This window comes from Megachile rotundata, chromosome 10, assembly GCF_050947335.1.
Source record: "Megachile rotundata isolate GNS110a chromosome 10, iyMegRotu1, whole genome shotgun sequence".
Lineage (NCBI taxonomy): Eukaryota > Metazoa > Arthropoda > Insecta > Hymenoptera > Megachilidae > Megachile > Megachile rotundata.
In genome coordinates, this window is record NC_134992.1 from 11,535,052 (window position 1) to 11,561,527 (window position 26,476).

The 26,476-nt window shown below is 38.9% G+C and overlaps 1 protein-coding gene across 3 annotated transcripts in view; it reads right to left on the bottom strand.

Moving 5' to 3' along the window:
• LOC100881230 (uncharacterized) overlaps window positions 1-26,476 on the bottom strand; it is a 99,176-nt gene that overhangs the window by 50,664 nt on the left and 22,036 nt on the right. For all 3 annotated transcript variants that reach the window (XM_012298578.2, XM_012298579.2, XM_012298576.2), the window contains exon 2: window positions 4,122-4,202. The gene's annotated coding sequence lies outside the window, so the exon portion shown is untranslated. The remainder of the gene's footprint in view (window positions 1-4,121; window positions 4,203-26,476) is intronic.

Genomic DNA, 26,476 nt, shown 5'->3' on the forward strand with positions numbered 1-26,476 from the left:
ATGAAAATAGACAAAGATGGAGATAATAGAATATGAACATGATAATAGAGTTGACTATGGGGATAATAGAACAACTCCAGAAGCGTATTCGAATAGAATTGATCATAGTTGTAAGTGACGCACCAGGTGCGTCAGCCATAACCGATCAGAGGTGCAATATGAAAATAGACAAAGATGGAGATAATAGAATATGAACATGATAATAGAGTTGACTATGGGGATAATAGAACAACTCCAGAAGCGCATTCGATTGTAATTGATCACAGTTGTAAGTGACGCACCAGGTGCGTCAGCCATAACTAATCAGAGGTGCAATATTAAAACAGGCAAAGATGGAGATAATAGAATGTGGATAAGATAATAGAGTTGTCTATGGAGATAATAGAACAACTCCAAAAGCGTATTCGATTGTAATTGATCACAGTTGTAAGTGACGCATCCGGTGCGTCAGCCTTAACTGATCAGAGGTTCAATATTAAAACAGACAAAGATGGAGATAATAGAATATGAATATGATAATAGAGTTGACTATGGAGATAATAGAACAACTCCACAAACGTATTCGAGTAGAATTGATCGCAGTTGTAAGTGACGCATCGGGTGCGTCAGCCTTAACTGATCAGAGGTTCAATATTAAAAGAGATAAAGATGGAGATGATAGAATATGAATATGATAATAGAGTTGACTATGGAGATAATAGAACAACTCCAGAAGCATAGTCGATTATAATTGATAACAGTTGTAAGTGACGCACCAGGTGCGTCAGCCTTAACTGATCAGAGGTGCAATATTAAAACAGACAAAGATGGAGATAATAGAATATGAATACGATAATAGAGTTGACTATGGAGATAATAGAACAACTCCACAAACGTATTCGAGTAGAATTGATCGCAGTTGTAAGTGACGCATCGGGTGCGTCAGCCTTAACTGATCAGAGGTTCAATATTAAAAGAGATAAAGATGGAGATGATAGAATATGAATATGATAATAGAGTTGACTATGGAGATAATAGAACAACTCCAGAAGCATAGTCGATTATAATTGATAACAGTTGTAAGTGACGCACCAGGTGCGTCAGCCTTAACTGATCAGAGGTGCAATATTAAAACAGACAAAGATGGAGATAATAGAATATGAATACGATAATAGAGTTGACTATGGAGATAATAGAACAACTCCAGAAGCGTATTCGAATAGAATTGATCATAGTTGTAAGTGACGCACCGGGTGCGTCAGCCATAACCGATCAGAGGTTCAATATTAAAACAGACAAAGATGGAGATAATAGAATGTAAATATGATAATAGAGTTGACTATGGAGATAATAGAACAACTCTAAAATAGTATTCAGGTAGAATTGATAACAGTTGTAAGCGACGCACCGGGTGCGTCAGCCATAACTGATGAGAGGTTCAATATTAAAAGAGGCAAAGATGGAGATGATAGCATATGAATACGATAATAGAGTTGACTATGGAGATAACAGAACAACTCCAGAATCGTATTCGAGTAGAGTTGATCACAGTTGACGCACCAGGTGCGTCACGCGTCAGAGATTTAGGAGTTTTGGGATTTATTTAGTTGGGATGTGAGAATGTGAGGAGTAGGAAATTGGGTCTTTAGCTCCTCCCAAAATATTCCATATAAAATAGCAAAGAACTTCCCAAAGAAACCTTCATACTCCACAAAGTACAAAAATGAAAAATGCAGCTAATATCGCGTTTCACCGTCTGAAACAGTGTCCCCGTCAAGTAAATTGATCGATAAGAGTCGATTAAATCATAGTGAGCATTGTGTGTCGCAAGCTGCGATCGCGTTACCCTTTGGAAAATGGAAACAGGTAACAGTTTTTACGTCGAATGCTCACGAGACGTCGAATCGCGTGACAGGTTATCGAGTCTGCTATATTTACCGCAATTAACAGCGTGGCTGCGGTGTGTTTACAACGATGCAATCCGTTAACCAGACTTTGCATCATGGTTTCCGTTGATAAAATCGTTGGTTGCGTTCGGCCCCGTTCGGCGACAAACCGGGCAAACTGGAACGATTAGTCGTGTCTTATCGCGTTATCTCGGCTAAGTGACGGCGGTCGTCGCCGATTCGCATTTGAAAAATTGCAGAAAATTGTCTCCCTGATTCGTTATCTCCTTAGGAACGAATTAACCGATCGTTTGCCCACTGACTTTCTTGCTTTCGCTAATTCTACGGACGCGCGGAACGATCTCGACAGTAAAACTGGTTTATTTTTATGGATGTAAATATAGGGATATAAAGATATGGTGGTCTAAGGGTTTATGTGGATATTGGAATTCAGGGTTTGCAAGGTTAAATTAGGTTTACAGGATAAATTAGGTAGAGATACTAGGATCTGGGGATATTTGGATGTAGGCACATTTTAAGGAGTATTAGAATCTAGGGATATTTATACGCGAGAAAATTTACACGGATATTGGAATTCAGGGTTTGCAAGGTTAAATTAGGTTTACAGGATAAATTAGGTAGAGATACTAGGATCTGGGGATATTTGGATGTAGGCACATTTTAAGGAGTATTAGAATCTAGGGATATTTATACGCGAGAAAATTTACACGGATATTGGAATTCAGGGTTTGCAAGGTTAAATTAGGTTTACAGGATAAATTAGGTAGAGATACTAGGATCTAGGGATATTTGGATGTAGGCACATTTTAAGGAGTATTAGAATCTAGGGATATTTATACGCGAGAAAATTTACACGGATATTGGAATTCAGGGTTTGCAAGGTTAAATTAGGTTTACAGGATAAATTAGGTAGAGATACTAGGATCTGGGGATATTTGGATGTAGGGACATTTTAAGGAGTATTAGGATCTAGGGATATTTATACGCGAGAAAATTTAAGTGGATATTGGAATTCAGGGTGCGTAAGGTTTACAGGATAAATTAGGTACTAGAGATTCTAGGATCTAGGCATTTTTTGATGTAGGTACATTTCATTCAAGGAGTATTTGGATCTAGGGACATTTGCACGTAAGAACAAATATCTAGGAATACGTGGGCTATGAGGAAATTTGGATCTAGGGATATTTGGATAAGAGATTGTTAAATTTAGAGATATTTTGATATGTGATTATTGAATCTAGGGATATTTGAATAGAAAACGACTATGATCCATGGGAAATTCGTATCTAGGGATAATTGAATCTAAGAGTAATGGGATCTAAGGATAATTGTACATAAGAGTGATGGAATTTAGGGATAACTGAACCTAACAGTAATAGGATCTAGGGATAACTGAATCTAGGGATTATTGGACCTAACAATGATGGGATCTAGGGATAACTGAATCTATGAGAGATGGGATCTAGGGATAATTGAATTTAGGAGTGATGGAATCTAGGGATAATTGAATCTAAGAGTGATGGGATCTAGGGATAACTGAATCTAGGGATAATTGGACCTAACAGTGATGGGATCTAGGGATAACTGAATCTAAGAGAGATGGGATCTAGGGATAATTGGACCTAACAGTGATTGGATCTAGGGATAATTGAATCTAGGAGTGATAGAATCTAGGGATAATTGGACCTAAATGGGATGGGATCTAGGGATAACTGAATCTAGGGATTATTGGACCTAACAGTGATGGGATCTAGGGATAACTGAATCTAAGAGAGATGAGATCTAGGGATAATTGGACCTAACAGTGATGGGATCTAGGGATAATTGAATCTAGGACTGATGGAATCTAGGGATAATTTGTACCTAAGAGTGATGGAATGTAGGTATAATTGAATCTACGAATGTTGGAATCTAGGGATAATTGAATCCAAGAATGTTGGAATCTAGAGATAATTGAATCGAAGAATATTGGAATCTAGGGATAATTGAATACAAGAATGTCAGGACCTAGGGATACTGAAACCTAAGGATAGAGCCCAGAGATATTGAAACACATGAATGGCAATATAACGCGAGGTAACTCAGCGCGCTATAATTTAATATCTTCCAGCACCAACTTCCAATGAGTCAACTCATAACATTCAACCAATCAATCATTTATCGACAATCAACTAATTGTTCCTTAAAAATTGTATATAACATTAATAAATAATTAATAATGATTAATAAACGTACGATAAAGCTTCTTCTCGTCCAGCGTCTCGAATCTCGCGCGTCAGAAAAACGAGAACCCAAGACGATCCAATTCGACAATTCCTGCAACAAAAAAGCTCTCATTAAAAAAACGAAACGAGAATTCCAATCGTTAAAAAGTATCCATACGAAGAATAATATCGAAGGGTGGATAAAAGTGCCGACACGTACGCGCGCGCATTAAAACGAGTCTCGGGAGCTCTAGTTCGATATGCGAGATGAAAATCGAGCGGGGAACATCGATGAATTTTTCTCCGTGCGCGCGGATGTTCTCGAAGTAAACATCCAGGCATATGAAGTCGGAAGGGATCGAGAAAGGTCGCCAACTCGAATATTGACGGACTGCATTTCCATATATCCGGATCTCCCGGGGCTCTCGAGGTCCGTGAAACATCCAATGCGGAAAGAAAATGTTAAACGAAACGGAAACGACCTGGAAGTCTTCTTTATTCGAAAATGGAAAAACGTATCGAGAGCGCCCGATCAACTGTTGCTGGAACTACTACGATCGACTTCTACGATCGATCAACGTCCAACTTTTCAGGGAGTCATGAAATTTAGTTATTTTCACGTTCGGTTCTTTTACGAATAAATATTTCTTATGTAACAAGATTAACACTGGATGAACTGTATTATCATGTAGTATCAATTTTTCTTTTACTTCAATAAGGGGCTTCATTTAATACCTCCAACCTAACACTAGATTTATGAACTGTATTATCATTTAGTATCAATTATTCTTACATTTGAATAAAGGTCTTCATTTAATACTCTAGCTAACACTAGATTTATGAACTGTATTGTCTTATACTAGCAAATTTTTTTTTTAATTTAATAAAGGTCTTCATTTAATGCTCACAACCTACCAGTAGGCTTATGAATTGCATTATCATACAGGGTGCTTCACAACTAATGTAACACTCAGAATTGGTGGTGTTCGAGATTCTGAACAACTTTTCCCTTTGCAAAAATTCGGTCTGAAGCTTCGTTTTTTAATTATTAAGGAAAACGGACGCGTAGTGATCCATTGCGTAGTAATCGTACGAATGGTAATACAGCGCGTAATAATCCAACGCGTAGTAATCCCACGGGTGGTAATACAGCGCGTAGTAATCCAACGCGTAGTAATCCAACGCGTAGTAATCCCACGGGTGGTAATACAGCGCGTAGTAATTCAACGCGTGGTGATCCAACGAGTAATAATTCCATGCGTGAAAATTCAACGCGTAATAATTCCACGCGTGGTAATTCCACGCGTGGTAATTCAACGCGTGGTAATTCAACGCGTAATAATTCCACGCGTGGTAATTCAACGCGTAATAAATCCACGCGTGGTAATTCCAAGCGTGGTAATTCCACGCGTGGTAATTCAACGCGTAATAATTCCACGCGTGGTAATTCCATGCGTGGTAATTCCACGCGTGGTAATTCAAGGCGTAATAATTCCACGCGCGGTAATTCAACGCGTAATAAATCCACGCGTGGTAATTCCAAGCGTGGTAATTCCACGCGTGGTAATTCAACGCGTAATAATTCCACGCGTGGTAATTCCATGCGTGGTAATTCCACGCGTGGTAATTCAAGGCGTAATAATTCCACGCGTGGTAATTCAACGCGTAATAAATCCACGCGTGGTAATTCCATGCGTGGTAATTCAAGGCGTAATAATTCCACGCGTGGTAATTCAACGCGTAATAAATCCACGCGTGGTAATTCCATGCGTGGTAATTCAAGGCGTAATAATTCCACCCGTGATAATTCCACGCGTGGTAATTCAACGCGTAATAAATCCACGCGTGGTAATTCCATGCGTGGTAATTCAAGGCGTAATAATTCCACCCGTGATAATTCCACGCGTGGTAATTCAACGCGTAGTAATCCAACGCGTGGTAATCCAATGAGTAGTAATCCAAGGCGTAGTAATCCCACGGGTGGTAATCCAACGCGTAGTAAACCAACGCGTAATAAACTAACGTGTAGTAATCGATTGTGTGGATATCCAAAGCGTAGTAATCCATTGTGTGGATATCCAAAGCGTAGTAATCCAGTGTGTGAATATCTAACGCGTAGTAATCCAACGCGTGGTAATCCCACAGGTAGTAATGTAGCGCGTAGTAATCTAACTCGTAGTAATAATTCAAAAACGAAGTTTCAAACCCCATTTCTGCAAAGGGAAATCTTATTCAAAATTACGTTTGCTATCCCTCACATTTCACAGACCTACCCTACTTGTGAAACACCCTATATACTATCAATTTTTCTTTTAATCGAATGAAGGTCTCCATTTAACACCCTCAACCTACGAGATTAAGCACTTATTTCGAAAAAGAGGGAATTGAGGTAAAATGCAGAGGATTACCATATCAGTTTGTTTACAAAAATTTCAGTATCCCATAGGAGGTGATTTTAGTTGATAAATAAGAGAGTAAAGTGACATTTGGAAACGGTCGTCGATGAGTCAGGAGGTCCCCAGGGGTGTTCTCCACTTTTACACCCTTTTCGAGCACGCGCCATTAAAACAATGCCCTTTGAGGCCACGAACTGTGATTCGTCAAAGGACCTTTCCTGCACGTTCCTCTCGAGGCCACTTCGTTATTCTCACACCGTGTTAATTGACTTTCGAGCGGTTCCAACCGACCGGTTGTTACGACCCTTCATATGGATCTTCGACTATGATTTCGACGAACGTTCGATTAATTGCGATTCTTTGGGTATTCGATGTCAAGCGAGTCTAACGACGTAATAAAGCCTTATATTTCAAAGATTTATAACTGCATTATCTGTACACATTAATAAATATGTATGTATGTATTAATAAATTTGCAAGGTTCCTTAATTAAGAAGACTCGTTGACAACAGCAGATTTAAATAAACTTAATTGTCAGTTCAACGCAAGCAAAGAGTGCCAGATGAATCGATATTCTTCTTACCGGATCCTTTGAGAAAGGTTTTAACCTACATCCTGAATTCGTAATAACGGGACAACTCACCTTTGAGTACACTTCCGGCCAACTTCTAATTACTACACCTCCAATCTTTATGTAAATATATCTTCCGAGTACTTTAACTTCTGTGTCAATAATGTAAATGTGCACGTTTATTCTGTAACTGGGCTGCACCCCAACTGTTCTACTTATACATCGAACGGTGAAACTGGGTCAATTGTGACCCAGACCTACCGAACCGACGGTTCGACCGGAGTTATTCAAACGTCTTTCACACGAATTTTTTCTATTTGAGATTTCAAGAAATATTCATTTCTGAAAATTTCAGATCCTGCAATTTTGGGACTTTACGTATTTGGGATATTCAAAATTGGTTATTTTGTGACTTTGAATAAAATTGAAAATTTTATTATTGGGACTTCGTGGTTTCTGAATTTGGAAACTTAGGAAATTTTAATTTTCAAGTATTTGGAGGTCATGAATTTTGGGATTTAGTGACAGAACGCTTGGAGATATAATATGTCGTAATACAATACGTGATAATGCTATGTATAGTGATTAAACACGTGGTGATATGGGGGGGTAATAACACAAGGTTTGATAATTCCACGCGTGCTAATCTATCGTGTAGTAATACAGCGCGTGATGATAAGATGTGTGATAATTCCGCGCGTGATGATCCAACGCGTAATAATTCCATGCGTGGTAATTCAACGCGTAATAATTCCATGAGTGGTAATTCAACGCGTAATAATTCCATGCGTGGTAATTCAACGCGTAAGAATTCCACGCCTGGTGATCCAACGCGCCATAATTCCACGCGTGGTAATTCCATGCATGGTGATTCAACGCGTAATAATTCCATGCGTGGTGATTCAACGCGTAATAATTCCACGCGTGGTAATTTCACGCGTGGTAATTCCATGCGTGGTAATTCAACGCGTAGTAATTCCACGCGTGGTAATTCTATGCGTGGTAATTCAACGCGTAATAATTCCACGCGTGGTGATTCAATGCGTAGTAATTCCTGGCGTGGTAATTCCATGCATGGTGATTCAACGCGTAATAATTACATGCGTGGTGATTCAACGCGTAATAATTCCACGCGTGGTGATTCAACGCGTAGTAATTCCATGCGTGGTAATTCAACGCGTAGTAATTCCACGCGTGGTAATTCTATGCGTGGTAATTCAACGCGTAATAATTCCACGCGTGGTGATTCAACGCGTGGTAATTCTATGCGTGGTAATTCAACGCGTAATAATTCCACGCGTGGTGATCCAACGCGTAATAATTCCATGCGTGAAAATTCAACGCATAATAATTCCACGCGTGGTAATTCCATGCGTGGTAATTCCACGCGTGGTTATTCCATGCGTGGCAATTTCACGCGTAATAATTCAACGCGTAATAATTCCACGCGTGGTAATTCCATGCGTGGTAATTCAACGCATAATAATTCCACGCGTGGTAATTCCACGCGTAATAATTCCATGCGTGGTAATTCCACGCGTAATAATTCCATGCGTGGTAATCCAACGCGTAATAATTCCACGCGTGGTAATTCAACGTGTAGTAATCCCACGAGTGGTAATATAGCGCTTAGTAATCCAACGCGTGGTAATACAGCGCGTAGTAATCCAACGCGTGGTAATCCAACGCGTGGTGATCCCGCGGGTAGTAATACAGCGCGTAATAATCCCGCGTGCCATAATACATCGCGCAGTAATCCATCTTGTGACACTCCACCCCATACTAATCCAACTTCTAACCTAAACCTCCAACACAATTCACAGTACTTAACGCATTCACATCACATAATACCGTAATACACCCTTATAAATATCCAGATACAATTAATATCTCAGCACCCCCATATCTCGTTGCATCGACACCGAAAACTTTCGACCGTTAATATTCCTGCGAAGTGAGCCATTAAAGGACCTAATCCCCGGTAAATCCTGGAATTCGGACCGTTAGCAAGTTCCGAAATTCGGCGAAATTACGAACAACCGTGTAATTTCGCAACACCTCCCAATAAGAGCGCGGTGGAGATACGTGCGTCGAATAACCGCGAGTTCTCTCGAATTCACAGCCGCACAACTCCGAGGGTGGAACACACTTTTCGTAACCCTTGAAGCAAGGATTATGATTAACGCGGTTAGGGCGAACGTCGGCAACAACGTTTCCTCGTTGATGCAACTAGTTTCAGGAGGCTCATTATGCAACGGGAAAGCTTCCTGCCACGTTGTCGCTGGATAAACATTATCGGGGACGTGTGCAACTTCCGTTCCCCCTTGAACACGTACTAAGAACGTTTCCGTCTACCTTCGTTGATTTCGAACCGTGTTTGCTTCGAAAGCAACTCCTTTCTGGAGTACAATTTCATAGAAGCCGCTAAAATAAGATAAATTCTGAGGATGACGACAGCTAAAGCAACTCATTTTAGTGGAATATGAGAGGTACCTTTGAGCTGAAGACTAAATAAATATGTGACCACCCATCAATTAATATTAGTTGTACAAAAATGTAATAAAACATGGACATGTACCAAACTACGTATCCAACATTCCGCGCGTGGTAATTTCACGCGTGGTAATTCCACGCGCGGTGATCCAACGCGTAATAATTCCATGTGTGAAAATTCAACGCATAATAATTCTACGCGTGGTAATTTCACGCGTGGTAATTCCATGCGTGGTAATTCAACGCGTAGTAATTCCACGCGTAGTAATTCCATGCGTGGTTATTCAACGCGTAATAATTCCACGCGTGGTAATTCCATGCGTGGTAATTCAACGCGTAGTAATTCCACGCGTGGTAATTTCACGCGTGGTAATTCCATGCGTGGTAATTTCACGCGTGGTAATTCCATGCGTGGTAATTCAAAGCGTAGTAATTCCACGCGTAGTAATTCCATGCGTGGTTATTCAACGCGTAATAATTCCACGCGTGGTAATTTCACGCGTGGTAATTCCATGCGTGGTAATTCAAAGCGTAGTAATTCCACGCGTAGTAATTCCATGCGTGGTAATTCAACGCGTAGTAATTCCACGCGTGGTAATTTCACGCGTAATAATTCCACGCGTGGTAATTCAACGCGTAATAATTCCATGCGTGGTAATTCAACGCGTAATAATTCCATGCGTGGTAATTTCACGCGTGGTAATTCCATGCGTGGTAATTCAAAGCGTAGTAATTCCACGCGTAGTAATTCCATGCGTGGTTATTCAACGCGTAATAATTCCACGCGTGGTAATTTCACGCGTGGTAATTCCATGCGTGGTAATTCAAAGCGTAGTAATTCCACGCGTAGTAATTCCATGCGTGGTAATTCAACGCGTAGTAATTCCACGCGTGGTAATTTCACGCGTGGTAATTCCATGCGTGGTAATTCAAAGCGTAGTAATTCCACGCGTAGTAATTCCATGCGTGGTTATTCAACGCGTAATAATTCCACGCGTGGTAATTTCACGCGTAATAATTCCACGCGTGGTAATTCAACGCGTAATAATTCCATGCGTGGTAATTCAACGCGTAGTAATTCCACGCGTGGTAATTTCACGCGTGGTAATTCCATGCGTGGTAATTCAAAGCGTAGTAATTCCACGCGTAGTAATTCCATGCGTGGTTATTCAACGCGTAATAATTCCACGCGTGGTAATTTCACGCGTAATAATTCCACGCGTGGTAATTCAACGCGTAATAATTCCATGCGTGGTAATTCAACGCGTAATAATTCCATGCGTGGTAATTCGACGCGTAATAATTCCACGCGTAATAATTCCACGCGTAGTTATTATTAAAATTGCTATCGATCGAACATCAACGTACCAAAACACGCGCACAAACAAAAGCTCCATTGATTCAATAAATTCTCGAGTTTACATATTATCCCCGTTCGAACGTGACAGTTTTATAGAGGCACACCTCTGGTGATTCACGTTCTTCTCCGTAGGATTAATACGCGAAACCAGTGAATCTAAGTTCGATAAAATCATAGGTCTCGATCCGTTGGATAGTATCGTGCTCGACACGGATTGGCTCTATCCTTTTAAAAGATTGCCGAACTTAATCTTGCATTCGAACGTGCTATCGCAATTCAGAAAGCTTCGATTCGGTTCTAATCCGGCGAGTATCAATCGGCGCGTCACAAAAAGGGTATTAAAGTATTACCTCTGCACGGAGTTATCGTTCCACCTTCTGTCACATGGAGAAGTTGGAACGAACAAATTTTCTGGGAAATTGTAGAGAAAGGTAGAGATAGGTAGTTGAGTAGGATGATTAGAGTTGGTGATTTTTTGGGGGTTGAATTGGGGAATTTGGGAATTGGGGGTTTGGGGTTGACAATTTGGGGATTTGGGAATTTTAAGGTTGGAAGTTTGGGGATTTGGGAATTTTAAGGTTGGAAGTTTGGGGATTTGGGAATTTTTAAGGTTGGAAATTTGGGGATTTGGGAATTTTAAGGTTGGAAATTTTGGGATTTGGGAAGGAACGAATTGAGGAATGAGGGAATTGCGGACTAAGGGAATTGAGGAATGTAGGAATTGGGGAATGTGGGAATTGGGGAAAGTGGGAATTGGGGAATGTGGGAATTGGGAAATGTGAGAATTGGGAAATGTAGAAATTGGGAAATGTAGAAATTGGAAAATGTGGGAATTGGGGAATGTGGGAATTGGGGAATGTGGGAATTGAGGAATGTGGGAATTGGAGATTGTAGGAATTGGAGAATGTGGGAATTGGGAACTGTGGGAATTGGAAAATGTGGGAATTGGAAAATGTGAGAATTGGGGAATGTGGGAATTGGAGATTGTAGGAATTGGAGAATGTGGAAATTGGGGAATGTGGGAATTGGGGAATGTGTGAATTGGGAAATATGGGAATTGGGAAATGTGGGAATTGGAAAATTTGGGAATTGGAGAATGTAGGAATTGGGGAATGTGGGAATTGGGAAATGTGGTAATTGGAATATTTGGGAATTGGGGAATGTAGGAATTGGGGAGTATGGAAATTGAAGAATGCGGGAATTGGGGAATGTGGGAATTGGAAATTGTGGAAATTGGAAAATGTGGGAATTGGGGAATGTGGGAATTAGGGAATGTTGGAATTGGAAAATGTGGGAATTGTGGAATGTGGAATTGGGGATTGTGGAATAGATAAATATGTAATTGAGGACTGTAATATTGATCAGCAATCTTCCAAGAATTCACCTTATATTCTCCTACCAAAAAACGTCAGAATCGCATAATCACCAGAAGATCAAAAGTCAAATTTGTGCCCGGCGATACATTCAAAGGAGAAAACTGTAGCCGATTAAAGTTGGACACAGTTAATTATAGAACAAGTCCAATTAGCGTAGGATCTGCGTGGCATTGCGAGTTAATTAACGTTCACTCGTCGGTCTGTTTCAGCTCGAACCTCCCTACGCGAACGAGTGAAAGACGGAAAATGGAAAAACGTTCGTGGAAATGGCATTTCGAGAATTGAGTTTTCGTTTTGAAAAGTGTCTGAAACGTCGCCGCTACGAGAAATTGTTTCGCTGCGAGACGGGCTATTTTATTCCATTCGCTCTGCCCCTTCTTTCAAACTCTTTTACCTTTTCACGTGGACTCGCGACAAATGTACTTACCGGTGACATTGTAAAACTAGTTTCTCATTTTAATTAGTGTCATGGTTTGGTACCATTTTATGGAATTTTATATTTTATTCAATTTTTTGCTACACGAACACGATTTTTATTATTGAACGATTTTCATTGTTGAACTTGTTTCGAATTTTTATAAGAGGTGTGTTTGAAAAATATTTGATAGAGTGATGATTGTTTTTGGGGAACTAAAGACGAAATGATTAGTCGATCTATTAGCTACTGAACAGTTATTGATATTAGATTTTTAAATTTAGTTACTTGAGTATAGAAATTTAACTTTCAAAAAATTTGATGAATACAAAGTACCATTTCTAAAAATTTCAACACTCAGTTTGTGTTAAAATGTTGTATTAGTTGCGAAGTGGATAAGTTATTATGATCGGTTATTTCATGCAATTTCAACAATCACGAAACAAGAACAGGAAATAATAAAATTATGTTTCATTACACAAAATTTTGTAACATTACACATATGATTTTAATTGAAGTCCCAATGTACACATATGATTCCTTCTTCATAAGCAAAGATAGTTACCGAGTTAGCTCGAAGCAGTCGAACTCATATTTCGAGGAGCACTTTCCGCTCCATAATGAACGCTTACACAGGCCGCGAGATGTGTGTTAATTAGTCCGAGCATCGTGTTTTTCTTCTCGGTAAATGTTTCGCCGTGCACCGAACACAACGACACCATTGATTTTATAAGCGAGAGATTGCATTATCAGTCATTTGCCCCGATCGTTCGATCTGGAACGTATTTCATCCTTATCGGATATACTATTCGTTCACGGATGATACGAGACAAACGGACTTCCGGTACGATGAAATATCGCGTCGAAGAATTTTATCCCCGGGCTTGATTCGTGCACTCGTGATTCGAAATTAAAATAAAACCGGTAAAACGTTGATCCGCTCGATCGGTACGATTTATTAATATTTGGGAACCCGCGGGGTTTCTGGCGGAGCGGCTTTTGTTACAAATGAAACGCGGTTATAAATATCTGTTGAATTTGAAATTTTTATACCGCGAACCACGTGCGAGTTAAAAAAAGGACATTAATTATCGTGGGATGAAAAATACGTATACGGAATAAAAGTCGTGAATAATTTCTGTGGGCTTTTGTTCGACGAAAAATTGCAAATATTTATTTTGCTCGAACTTCTATGTTATAAACCGCGTTTAAAAAAAAGCATTAATTACGGGGATGAAATATGTGAGTGCGGGATAAATATCCTGAACGGTTTTTATGGAAGTGGATTTTATTGCGGACCAACTGCAATATTGGTAATACCTTTTAATTAGACTTTAAACTTCAGTATTATAAAACGTGGAGGGTATAATAGAACCATTTTGGGGGCAATGAAAAATGATTTAAATCGAAATGAAAAGAGTTGGGAATTTTTATGTATGTATGTCACGTTTCTGGAAATGCGAAATTCCACGTTATTAAGTTCCTAGAAACACAAACTGTGTGTTGAAATTTTTAGAAATGGTACTTTGTATTTATCAAATTTTTTGAATGTTAAATTTCTATACTCAAGTAACTAAATTTAAAAATTTTTAGAAACTCTCGTTTCTATGATTGAAATACATAAAAAATTCCTAGAAATCTATCTTCTTATGTCATAAATCCCTAGATCCTTAAATTACTATATTCTAAACTTACAGAACCCTAAATCACTATACCTCAAAAATCCCTAGATATCTAACTCCTTATATACTGAGTCCCTAGATCCCCAAATTACTATACTATTGTTCACATTAGCATCTGTCAAAAATATTGCCGTCCAAGATGAAAAACAAAATATACATAAAGAAACAAGATGGCCGTAAACAAACGAAATGGTCGTAAAAAAACAAGATGGTCGTAAACAAGTGCGACGCGTAGTAATTCCACGAGTGGTAATATACCGCGTAGTAATCCAACCGGTACTAATCCCACGGGTGGTAATATAGTGCGTAGTAATCCAACGCGTAGTAATCCCACGAGTGGTAATATAGCGCGTAGTAATCCAACGCGTACTAATCCCACGGGTGGTAATACAGCGCGTAGTAATCCAACGCGCGATAATCCAACGCGTAGTAATTCCATGCGCGGTAATTCAACGCGTAATAATTCCACGCGTGGTGATTCAACGCGTAATAATTCCACGGGTGGTAATTCTACGCGTGGTAATTCAACGCGTAATAATTCCATGCATGGTAATTCAACGCGTAATAATTTCACGCGTGGTAATTCCACGCGTGATAATTCAACGCGTAGTAATTCGACGCGTGGTAATTCCATGCGTGGTTATTCAACGCGAAATAATTCTACGCGTGGTGATTCAACGCGTAAGAATTCCACGCGTGGTGATTGAACGCGTAGTAATTCCATGCGTGGTAATTCAACACGTAATAATTCCATGCATGGTAATTCAACGCGTAATAATTTCACGCGTGGTAATTCCACGCGTGATAATTCAACGCGTAGTAATTCCACGCGTGGTAATTCCATGCGTGGTAATTCAACGCGTAAGAATTCCACGCGTGGTGATTGAACGCGTAGTAATTCCATACGTGGTTATTCAACGCGTAATAATTCCACGGGTGGTAATACAGCGCGTAGTAATCCAACGCGCGGTAATCCAACGAGTATTAATCCAACGCGTGGTAATCCCACAGGTGGTAATTCAACGCGCAGTAAACCAACGCGTAGTAAACTAACGCGTAGTAATCCAGTGTGTGGATATCCAACGTGTAGTAATCCAGTGTGTAAATATCTAACGCGTAGCAATCCAACAAAATATCCATAAAGAAACAAGATGGCCAACAAACAAAATGGTCGTAAAGAAACAAGATGGTCGCAAACAAGTGCGACTCCCGTTACTATCAGTCGACTACGCATTCGTGAATAAACCACCATAAATAAAGTAGAGGAAAAGAAGATTCCGTGGAAACCGTTCCATCGTCCAGAACAACGCACACGTTGTGATTCACGTTGAATTAGCGTGAACGGATAGTCATTAGCGTGGACTCTTAACAAACCATCGAGCAGATGCTTGCATTGAAGGTAGTTGCAACAAAGAGCAGCTGGATGCGGGCGGTGGCTTGGTTCTCTGTAAACATCTGCAACTTTCTCGGCCGTGCCTTTGCAACAAAAGCTTGTCTCCTCGTTTCACGGAAACTTCCTGTCATTTTCACTCCATGTACTTTTTACTGATTTCACTGCGTACTCTTTTCAAATTCGACCGAAACAAGTTTATTAACCTTCTTGCACTTCAAGAATATGAATTTCGGAGGATTTGTGGATGTATTGTGATTTGGGGTTTTATCAGTTGGGGATATAGTAATTTGGGGATTTAGGAATTTGGTGGACAACAAACTAGATGGCTGTCAACAAACAAGATGGCCGTCAATAAACAAGATGGCCGTCAATAAACAAGATGGCCGTCAATAATCAAGATGGCCGTCAACAAACAAGATGGCCGTCATCAAATAAGTGCGACTCTAAAAGGTTAAGGTGAATACTTCAAACATAAATTGGAGAGCTAATCAGTCGAATAAGGTTTGAAATAAGATTTGAGATCTTTGTTAGCACAATGACTAGTGAAATGCGTCACTCATTTAGCAAAAAACGAAACTGTAGAACATTTACAAATCTAAATATCCCCTAACTGAACGTTTGAAAAACTTAACACATATAATCTAAATTTAAAACATTCAGAAATCAGAAATATGAGAAAATTGGAATAAAGAAAGACACGTCTTTCAAGACTAGAAAACACAGAAATTTAGAGAACCCGTAAAAGGATTTCGAGGAAATTCCCAGAACAATTTCAACGTCCCGCATAAACCCATCTGATTGGACGATTCGTGCCGGACAGCTTCTAGAAAGCGTTCGAATGTGGAGCATTAAAATTCAACGTGGCATCAGGAATGTAAAGTGTGAGCGACCTTTCCGGCTGTTGGACTAGCTCAGAGAAAATCCTCTCCTCTCCTTTCGTCTCTCCGTCCTCTCCGTCGTTCTTTACAGGATGTTAAAGGTTTGCAAGGGACGAGCGATCTAACGAAGAAGGGAACAAACGTCCTCGACGTTGTAGAACTGCCCTTTCTACCATCTAGAAGGATTATCCTGGACTACCAGCCGATGTCCCTCCTCATTTGTCCGGTCTTTATAGTTCCTCAGTGATTCTCCGTCTGCCGTCGTTATTCCTTGATTCACGCGCTTAAGATCATTTTCCCAGTTATAGTCGAACGAAATCGAACTTCAAAAAGTATGAATATGGGAAATTGGTCTGGGAGCGGAATATACAAATTAGGATTAACTATGAAGATTAATTATGAAGAATCTCCAAATTTGTATATTTTCAAATTTTCGGCGTTCCAATTCCAATATTTTCAAATTCTTAGGACCCCAAATTCCAAGCGCTCCAAATTCCTATATCACAAATTCCTATATTCCCAAATTCTCAACGCTCCAAATTCCCATATCCCCAAATTCTCAGCGCTCCAAATCCCTAATCCCAAATTTTCAGCGCTCTAAATTCCCATATTCCCAAATTCTCAGCGCACCAAATTCCCATATCCCCAAATTCTACGCGCACCAAATCCCCAAACCCCAAATTCTCAGCGCTCCAAATTCCCATATCCCCAAATTCTCAGCGCTCCAAATTCCCATATCCCCAAATTCTCAGCGCTCCAAATCCCTAATCCCAAATTTTCAGCGCTCTAAATTCCCATATCCCCAAATTCGCAGCGCTCCAAATTCCCATATCCCCAAATTCTCAGCGTCCCAAATCCCTAAATCCCAAATTCTCAGCGCTCCAAATTCCCATATTCCCAAATTCTCAGCGCACCAAATTCCCATATCCCCAAATTCTACGCGCACCAAATCCCCAAACCGCAAATTCTCAGCGCTCCAAATTCCCATATCCCCAAATTCTCAGCGCCCCAAATCCCTAAATCCCAAATTCTCAGCGCTCTAAATTCCCATATCCCCAAATTCTCAGCGTCCCAAATCCCTAAATCCCAAATTCTCAGCGCTCCAAATTCCCATATTCCCAAATTCTCAGCGCACCAAATTCCCATATCCCCAAATTCTACGCGCACCAAATCCCCAAACCCCAAATTCTCAGCGCTCCAAATTCCCATATCCCCAAATCCTCAGCGCTCCAAATTCCCATATCCCCAAATTCTCAGCGCTCCAAATCCCTAAATCCCAAATTCTCAGCGCTCCAAATTCCCATATCCCCAAATTCTCAGCGCTCCAAATCCCCAAACCCCAAATTCTCAACGCCTCAAATCTCCATACTCCCGAATTCTCACCGTCCCAAAATCCTTGCGCAAAAATAGAAAGTACCTAAAATAATTTCGCTCCTAAAAGTATTAACGACAGAACCACGCGATGAAACGCAGCTTCCACTTTGAAAGCAAACTTCCGTGTTCCATGACGTTTGACGGCAAGTGTTTTTGCCTCCCATTTGATTGCCAGCAAGCATGGCGGATGTGGGCTACGAACGTCCGCTCTCGGCCCGTATAACGCTGTTTCGGTCTGGCAAGCGATCAACGGACACACGAACCCGAATATAATTTCACGTAGCTCCGTGATCCAACCTCGGTTTTCGACGGGGGGCTTTTAACGAGCCGCGTTATTTTTGGGGGTTGATGTAAACCGGCTGTACTCGACCGGTGATGGCATCGTTTTTCTGCAAACCGCGACCAAACATACCAACGTGTGAGGTCATCGTCTGAGGTACACGAAACGAACGGATGTTTGAACAAGGTAGATGCTGTTGTCGTGGTGTGCGCGATGACTCACTGAAAATTTCCGTATGTAGGTGTATGTATGTGTGTGGTGTACAGGTGAGCCGCAGGGAATTTGCTCGGTTTGAGAGGTTGTTTTTATATGCAACATCTGCACCGGCAAGAAGCTCATTGCGAATGTGGACTTTATCGATGCCACGGTGATCATCGACATATTTGTAAACGGTGTTTGGACAAGTAGGTGTTTTGCGGTCTGAAGTTATCATCGGATGGTGATGGTTAATTTGAGGTTTAGTATAGAGATTTTCTGAGCTGAGAATTTGGGGATATGGGAATTTGGAGCGTTGAGAATTTGGGGTTTAGAGATTTGGTACGCTGAGAATTTGGGGATATGGGAATTTGGAGCATTCAGAATTTGGGGCGATGAGAATTTGAGGTTTAGGGATTAGGAGCGTTGAGAATTTGGGGATATGGAAATTTGGAGCGCTGAGAACTTGGGGTTTAGGGATTTGGAGCGTTCAGAATTTGGGGCGCTGAGAATTTGGGGTTTTGGGATTTGGAGCGCTGAGAATTTGGGGTTTAGGGATTTGGTGCGCTGAGAATTTGGGGATATGGGAATTTGGAGCGCTGAGAATTTGGGGATATGGGAATTCGGAGCGCTGAGAATTTGGGGTTTAGGGATTTGGAGCGCTGAGAATTTGGGAATATAGAAATTTGGAACATTCAGAATTTGGAGCGCTGAGAATTTGGGGTTTTGGGATTTGGAGCGCTGAGAATTTGGGGATATGGAAATTTCAAGCGCTCAAAATTTGGAGTTTAGGGATTTGGTGCGCTGAGAATTTTGGAATATAGAAATTTGGAGCGTTCAGAATTTGGTGCGCTGAGAATTTGGGGATATAGGAATTTGGAGCGCTGAGAATTTGGTGTTTAGGGATTTGGTGCGCTGAGAATTTGGGGATATGGAAATTTGGAGCACTGAGAAATTAGGGTACAGGGATTTGGTGCACTGAGACTTGAGGATATGGGAATTTGGATCTCTGAAAATCGGGGACCGGTTAATTTGATATCTAGGTGTTGGAACTTTGTTAATTGGACGAGTTGCTTTCGAGTTGCTTTCTACAACTTCGCTTATCTGAAAATCTGGGAGTTTCAGCAGTTTCCGAAATGAGTTTAGAGTCAATTTGATAACACATCCCCATATTACACAACACCTCTCCAAATTACGGATCTAAATTCCGTAAAAATCTAAATACCCCGATTCGAAAGAAACGCAAATCAATAACTGAAAGCATTGTTCCCGGGTTCATCGTATCATCGAGAGTCTCGATCACGATAATTACCGAAGCAATAATTACGAGCGAAGTGTTTCGAACCGAGCGAGTGGGAGAGTCCCATTGCGTTCATGACGCAACGTTGCATTCCAACGTTGAATCGATAAGAAGTCCGGTAGACGGACCATTTTTGGTCCTCTCACAATTTCTCGGCACGTGTTAAATAATCTTTTAACAGGTGAAAAAAATTTCGATAGACGTGTCCAAATAGGAGTTTGCATCATTGGATTATCGTGCATTGCGGCACACGCCATAACGGTTACTCTATTAATAGGTGGACGTACGGTCTATTACTGTTGATTAAGTCTATTACCAGGCCAACGACATTACGTGATAACGCGACGCACTCCATGTAACCGACACTCGCTCTTTTATTATTACGTTGTTAAGTATTAAGCCTCAATTGAATTTCACTACGCAAACTTTGGTAGGTTGCGTTTGGTCATTTAAATATTTACATAGGTGTAGCATTACATCTACACCGTAGGTAGGTTGGATAGGTTAACTGAGGGAGAGGTACGTTTAGATTAGGAATATTGTTATACAGGTTAGATGGGGTACCAGGTCAAGTTAGGTATTAGACATGTTTTAACTGGACATAGTAGTACACAGGTTTAGCTACATGTGGCATCAGACAGGTCAAGCTAGGTACAGTAATAGACATGTTTTAACTGGACATAGTAGTACAAAGGTTAAGCTACATGTGGCATCAGACAAGTCAAGTTAGGTATAGTAATAGACATGTTTAAACTGGACATAGTAGTACAAAGGTTAAGCTACGTGTGGCATCAGACAGGATAAGTTAGGTATAACATTAGACATGTTTAGGCTCGACATAACAGTACACAGGTTAAGCTACATGTGGCATCAAATGGATCAACTCAGGTATAGTATTAGACATGTTTAAACTAGACACAGTGGTACACAGATTAAGGTATACGTCGTATTAGACAGGTCAAGTTGGGTACAGTATTAGACATATTTAACCTAGATATAGTATTATTCAGGCTAAGCTACATGTAGCATCAGACAAGTCAAGTTAGGTATAACATTAGACATGTTTAGACTCGATATAACAGTACACAGGTTAAGCTACATGTGGCATCAGACAAGTCAAGTTAGGTATAACATTAGACATGTTTAGACTCGACATAACAGTACACGGGTTAAGCTACATGTGGCATCAGACAAGTCAAGTTAGGTATAACATTAGACATGTTTAGACTCGACATAACAGTACACAGGTTAAGCTACATGTGGCATCAGACAAGTCAAATTAGGTATAACATTAGACATGTTTTAACTGGACATAGTATTACACAGGTTAAGCTAGATGTGGTATTAGTCAGGTTACGTGAGATGCAGTATTAGACATGTTTGGAGTAGACATAATAGTGCACAGGTTAAGCTAGATGTGGTATCAGATGGATCAAGTTAGGTACAGTATTAGACACGTTTAAAATAGACATAGTATTACGCAGGTTAAGCTACATGTGGCATCAGACAAGTCAAGTTAGGTATAACATTAGACATGTTTAGACTCGACATAACAGTACACAGGTTAAGCTACATGTGGCATCAGACAAGTCAAGTTAGGTATAACGTTAGACATGTTTAAACTAGACATAGTATTACACAGGTTGAGCTAGATGTGGCATCAGACAAGTCAAGTTAGGTATAACATTAGACATGTTTAGATTAGACATAACAGTACACAGGTTAAGCTACATGTGGCATCAGACAAGTCAAATTAGGTATAACATTAGACATGTTTTAACTGGACATAGTATTACACAGGTTGAGCTAGATGTGGCATCAGACAAGTCAAGTTAGGTACAACATTAGACATGTTTAGATTAGACATAACAGTACACAGGTTAAGCTACATGTGGCATCAGACAAGTCAAGTTAGGTACAACATTAGACATGTTTAAACTAGACATAGTATTACACAGGTTGAGCTAGATGTAGTGTTAAACAAGTTAACTGAGGTACTTTATCAGACATGTTTGGACTATATACACTATTACATTCTTTCAGTTAGGTGCAGTTAGTTAGATCAATTTAGGAATAATATTAAGTAGATTCATTTAAACATGACATTAGAGAAGTTGCGTTCAATATGGTCTTAGGTTAAGTCAGATATAGTACCATGGTAAACTTAGATACGTTAGACAGGTTCAAAAAAGCCCATCAATTCTTCAGTCTACGTAAATAAGCAGTTATCCGTGCAAACTGGTGCATCATTCGAAGTAAAACCCCCGAAACGCATGAGGAAATCGCGTTAAGGATAATTGAATCATCTTCAGTTACACTTAGAGCGCTTTAACCGGTTCTTTCCTGGAAATCGAAATATCTGAAGTGTTGCCGATGGGCTTCGAGCGTGATCACTGGTTCGAGAACCTTTTGTCCGGGTCTAACCGCTTCGATGCACTCGTAGAGGACGAGTGCATCGCATTCCCTTCGGTCAACCCTTTGTTGCCGAATTCTCCGCGTGTCTTCGTCCAACTTCGCCCTACTCCCGGGAATTCTTGTTCGAGCACTCCACTGATCCACAAATTTCCGTGATACTCGGTTAAACTTCCAGACTGGTCACGTCTGACAAATCTGCTTGTATCGTCATTTGGAGGGTTGTTTGAGTGGAAGGAAAGACTTTTTACAATTAAATTATCAAGGTTGATCTTACAAGTTTCAAATTTCCCAAATTTGAATTATCAGGTTTTCAAGCTTTATAACTTCCAATTTTTTAAATCAGAATTATCAACTTTTCAAACTTTACAACTTCCGAATTACTCAATCACCCAAATTGCAGACCCTGAAATTTTCAACGCGAGAAAATAAATTTGAAAAATTTCACTCCGAGAAAGATCTTAATTTGACAGTTCGAAATCTGCAAATTTAGATCAGAAGTTTAATACAGCAATTGATTGTGCAGGTCGGTAGTATCATTTAAAGGAAGTATTAATTTAACGCGTGATCGTAGGAAAGACTTTATTCGATATTCCCGGTTAGCTCACTTCCCCTCGCCAGTGAAACTCATCGAAGCGTACCACCGTGACGCCCACGTTTACCAGATTCACTCCAAATCCCGTCGTGTAACACGATGTACCTTCATCGACGAAAGGGTTAGACAGTAACGAGCCCTCGGTGTTAGGTTGCACGGGTATCAGTGATCGTCAAACTAGTAGCTTTCTATTCGTCCAGTTAGCATGTTACTCAAATAGTAAACGTAACTTTATTAGTTACGTAGCCACCAGAGCAAAATTGTAGCAAAGTATTATAGCAAAATTATGTTAGATTAACTGAGAAGTTCTTGAAGATCACTTGAAGGTCCACACAGATGGTGGTAAAAGTTGTAATATAATTTTTATGCAAGTTTATATGAAGATGCTAATATATTGAAGACTACTGTACTTTGTGGAGGTACCGATATAACGAAATCTACTGTAGAATCTTGAAACTTGTTCTGATGTCTAGGTACAGGAAATTGAATTCTAAAAACACACCTATTTTCAGTATATATTAGTTCCAAGTAGAGTAAACGAGTGGGTAGAAGTGGAAAATAATGTATAGTAAATCAGGAAATCTGAAAATGAGTGAATTTGAAAATGAGTGAATCTGAAAATGGGTGAATCTGAAAATGGGTGAATCTGAAAATGACTGAATCTGAAAATGAGTGAATCTAAAAATGAGTGAATTTAAAGATGAGTGAATTTAAAAATGAGTGAATTTAAAAATGACTGAATCTGAAAATGATTGAATCTGAAAATGAGTGAATCTGAAAATGGGTGAATCTGAAAATGACTGAATCTAAAGATGAGTAAATCTGAAAATGAGTGAATCCGAAAATTATTGAATCTAAAAATGAATGAATCTAAAGATGAGTAAATCTGAAAATGAGTGAATCCGAAAATCATTGAATCTAAAAATGAATGAATCTAAAAATGAGTGAATCTAAAAATGAGTGAATCTGAAAATGAGTGAATCTGAAAATGATTGAATCTAAAAATGAATGAATCTAAAAATGAGTGAATCTAAAAATGAATGAATCTAAAAATGAGTGAATTTAAAAATGACTGAATCTAAAAATGAATGAATCTACAAATGACTGCATCTAAAAATGACTGAATCTAAAAATGACTGCATCCAAAAATGACTGCATCCAAAAATGACTGCATCCAAAAATGACTGCATCCAAAAATGACTGCATCTAAAAATGAATCAATCCGAAAAAAATGAATCTGTACCATAATCGAATGAGTCTAACTGTTCTCTCCAATAAAGTGAATCTACAAATAAAAAATACTTTCATACACTAAATCTAAAACTTGAACCAAAAGTGTACCTCCACAGTAAACAACTGATTCCAAAAGTGAAAACAGAATATCGGCAACACTAAATAAACGCGAAACGACGTATGTACAGCTCGCCATATCAGATAAATCGTACGCAACACTGAAGAGTGCTCTTTCGAAATTTCGGACTGCGATATGCACCGATAAGCTTCAAACGATTACGATGCTGTTCGTGCTCGTAATACGTGCTCGGAGCCAAGAATCTCTGTGATAAACCTTTGTGTAATAATACACGACTGTCATAATTTTTCGAGCTGATAAACGGCAATCACAATGGATGACTCTGTGATTCTTCTTGTTGAAAAGACAACACGAAATAGATAAACGCAAAGTAATGATAATATCGTTATGAATGGAGAAAAAGTTTTGGTGATACATTTTATCGATGCGACGTGTTGTTTTAGGTATTTTGCGTGCAAATATGTAGAGGTTATTTACTGGAGATCGGGGACGTGATTTTAGACAATTTTTGAACGTTGCACTTTAACACTAAAATTATCGAAATGGTCATATTTCACTAGTTTTACTAGTTTTACTAGTTTTAATAGTTTTAATAGTTTTAATAGTTTTATAAGTTTGAAAAGTTTTACTAATTTTACTAGTTTCACTAGTTTTACTAGTTTTAATAGTTTTAATAGTTTTACTAGTTTTACTAGATTTAATAGTTTTAATAGTTTTAATAGTTTTACTAGTTTTACTAGTTTTAATAGTTTTAATAGTTTTACTAGATTTAATAGTTTTAATAGTTTTACAAGTTTTACAAATTTTACTAGTTTTACTACTTTTAATTGTTTTACAAGTTTTACAAGTTTTACTAGTTTTACTACTTTTAATAGTTTTACAAGTTTTACTAGTTTTACTAATTTTAATAGTTTCACAAGTTTTACAAGTTTTAATAGTTTTATTAGTTTTAATAGTTTTACTAGTTTTAATAGTTTTACAAGTTTTATTGGTCTAATAGTTTTAATAGTTTTACAAATTTTTCATTTTAACTTACAGAATTTGTTGAGGCAATTTTTTTACAACCTCTGCTAATCTTCACGAAGATTTAATCTGTATATTAAGGGGGGCAATACCTTTAGAATCTTAAAAAATTACAAAATTTTGTTTTTCTATAAAATGTTAGTGTAACAACTTAAAAATATTGTCTGAAAATTTTCAAGTGAAATACGAAGCCCTTTTGAAGTTATGGCCGATTAGCGCCGCGAGTATACACGCGTTCAGTGCGGAGGACTGAAACTTTAAACGCGTTTTTCTCAAAACTACGTTCTTAAAATTGCCGTGGCTGATAACTCAAAAACTAGTTTATCAATCGCGCTCAAATTTTTTGCACATATCCATGATAATACTATCTAACATATGAACGTAAATGTATGAAATAAATTGAACATTAAAGTCCTTTTTATTGCAAAACATTGCAAAAATTTTCAATAAAATTCAAAGTTTTTCTTTAAAAGCCATTTCTTCAATTTTACATATTTTGCACATTTCTGAGGTTCATCTAACTGTGAATGTTAGTTTTCGAAACATTGTCTGCAAACTTGCTTCAGACCAATATATCTAAAGCTAGAACCCACGATTCACGAGACGCGCCAAAAAGAAAGGATTGTCATAATTCTGGCATTTTGAAATATTTTGCAAAACAGAAAATATTCTGTAACAGGCAATAGTTATAATAAATTATACCTGAAATTTCGAAAATGCAAAACAAAGGTGTCCTATACAAAAAAAATTCATAAATATCAGCTTATTTTCATCTGTCTAAAGATATTGCCCCCCTTAATTGATATTTTATCATTTGTTTATTGATTTTTCAACTCCATTTTTAATTTCAGTAAGTTTGCATTAAATAAGTAAGTATGCATCGCACACTAGTAGATTTATTCTTAAATGATCAGAAAACCAGGGACATTAGAGTCAAACGTTTGTAAATAATATTCCACACAGCTACATCCACATTCCTATCTTTAATTATACTCAGAACGCGAGTTATCAAACTCCTACCCGTCTTTACGAAATACATCTCAGGAAATAGTTCGGATTAAGTTTCGTTAAAGTTTTCGCTGAAAACCTTGCAATCATATATTTTCGTAATGAAAGGCTACCAAAGCTTGTTGACTCCGTACGCTTTCAAATTACACTCCGCCAGCAAATTATTAGCACGAAATTCTTTACCATGTTTTACTTTAAAAAGTGTACCATGAGTTAGCGTAGGCTGAGATACTGTTATCTTTGTAGAATGTGTTTCTTGGACCAACAGCTCTTATCTACAGAAAATGAAGATTGTTTCTTTATCTTTATATTCGTCGTTTCAT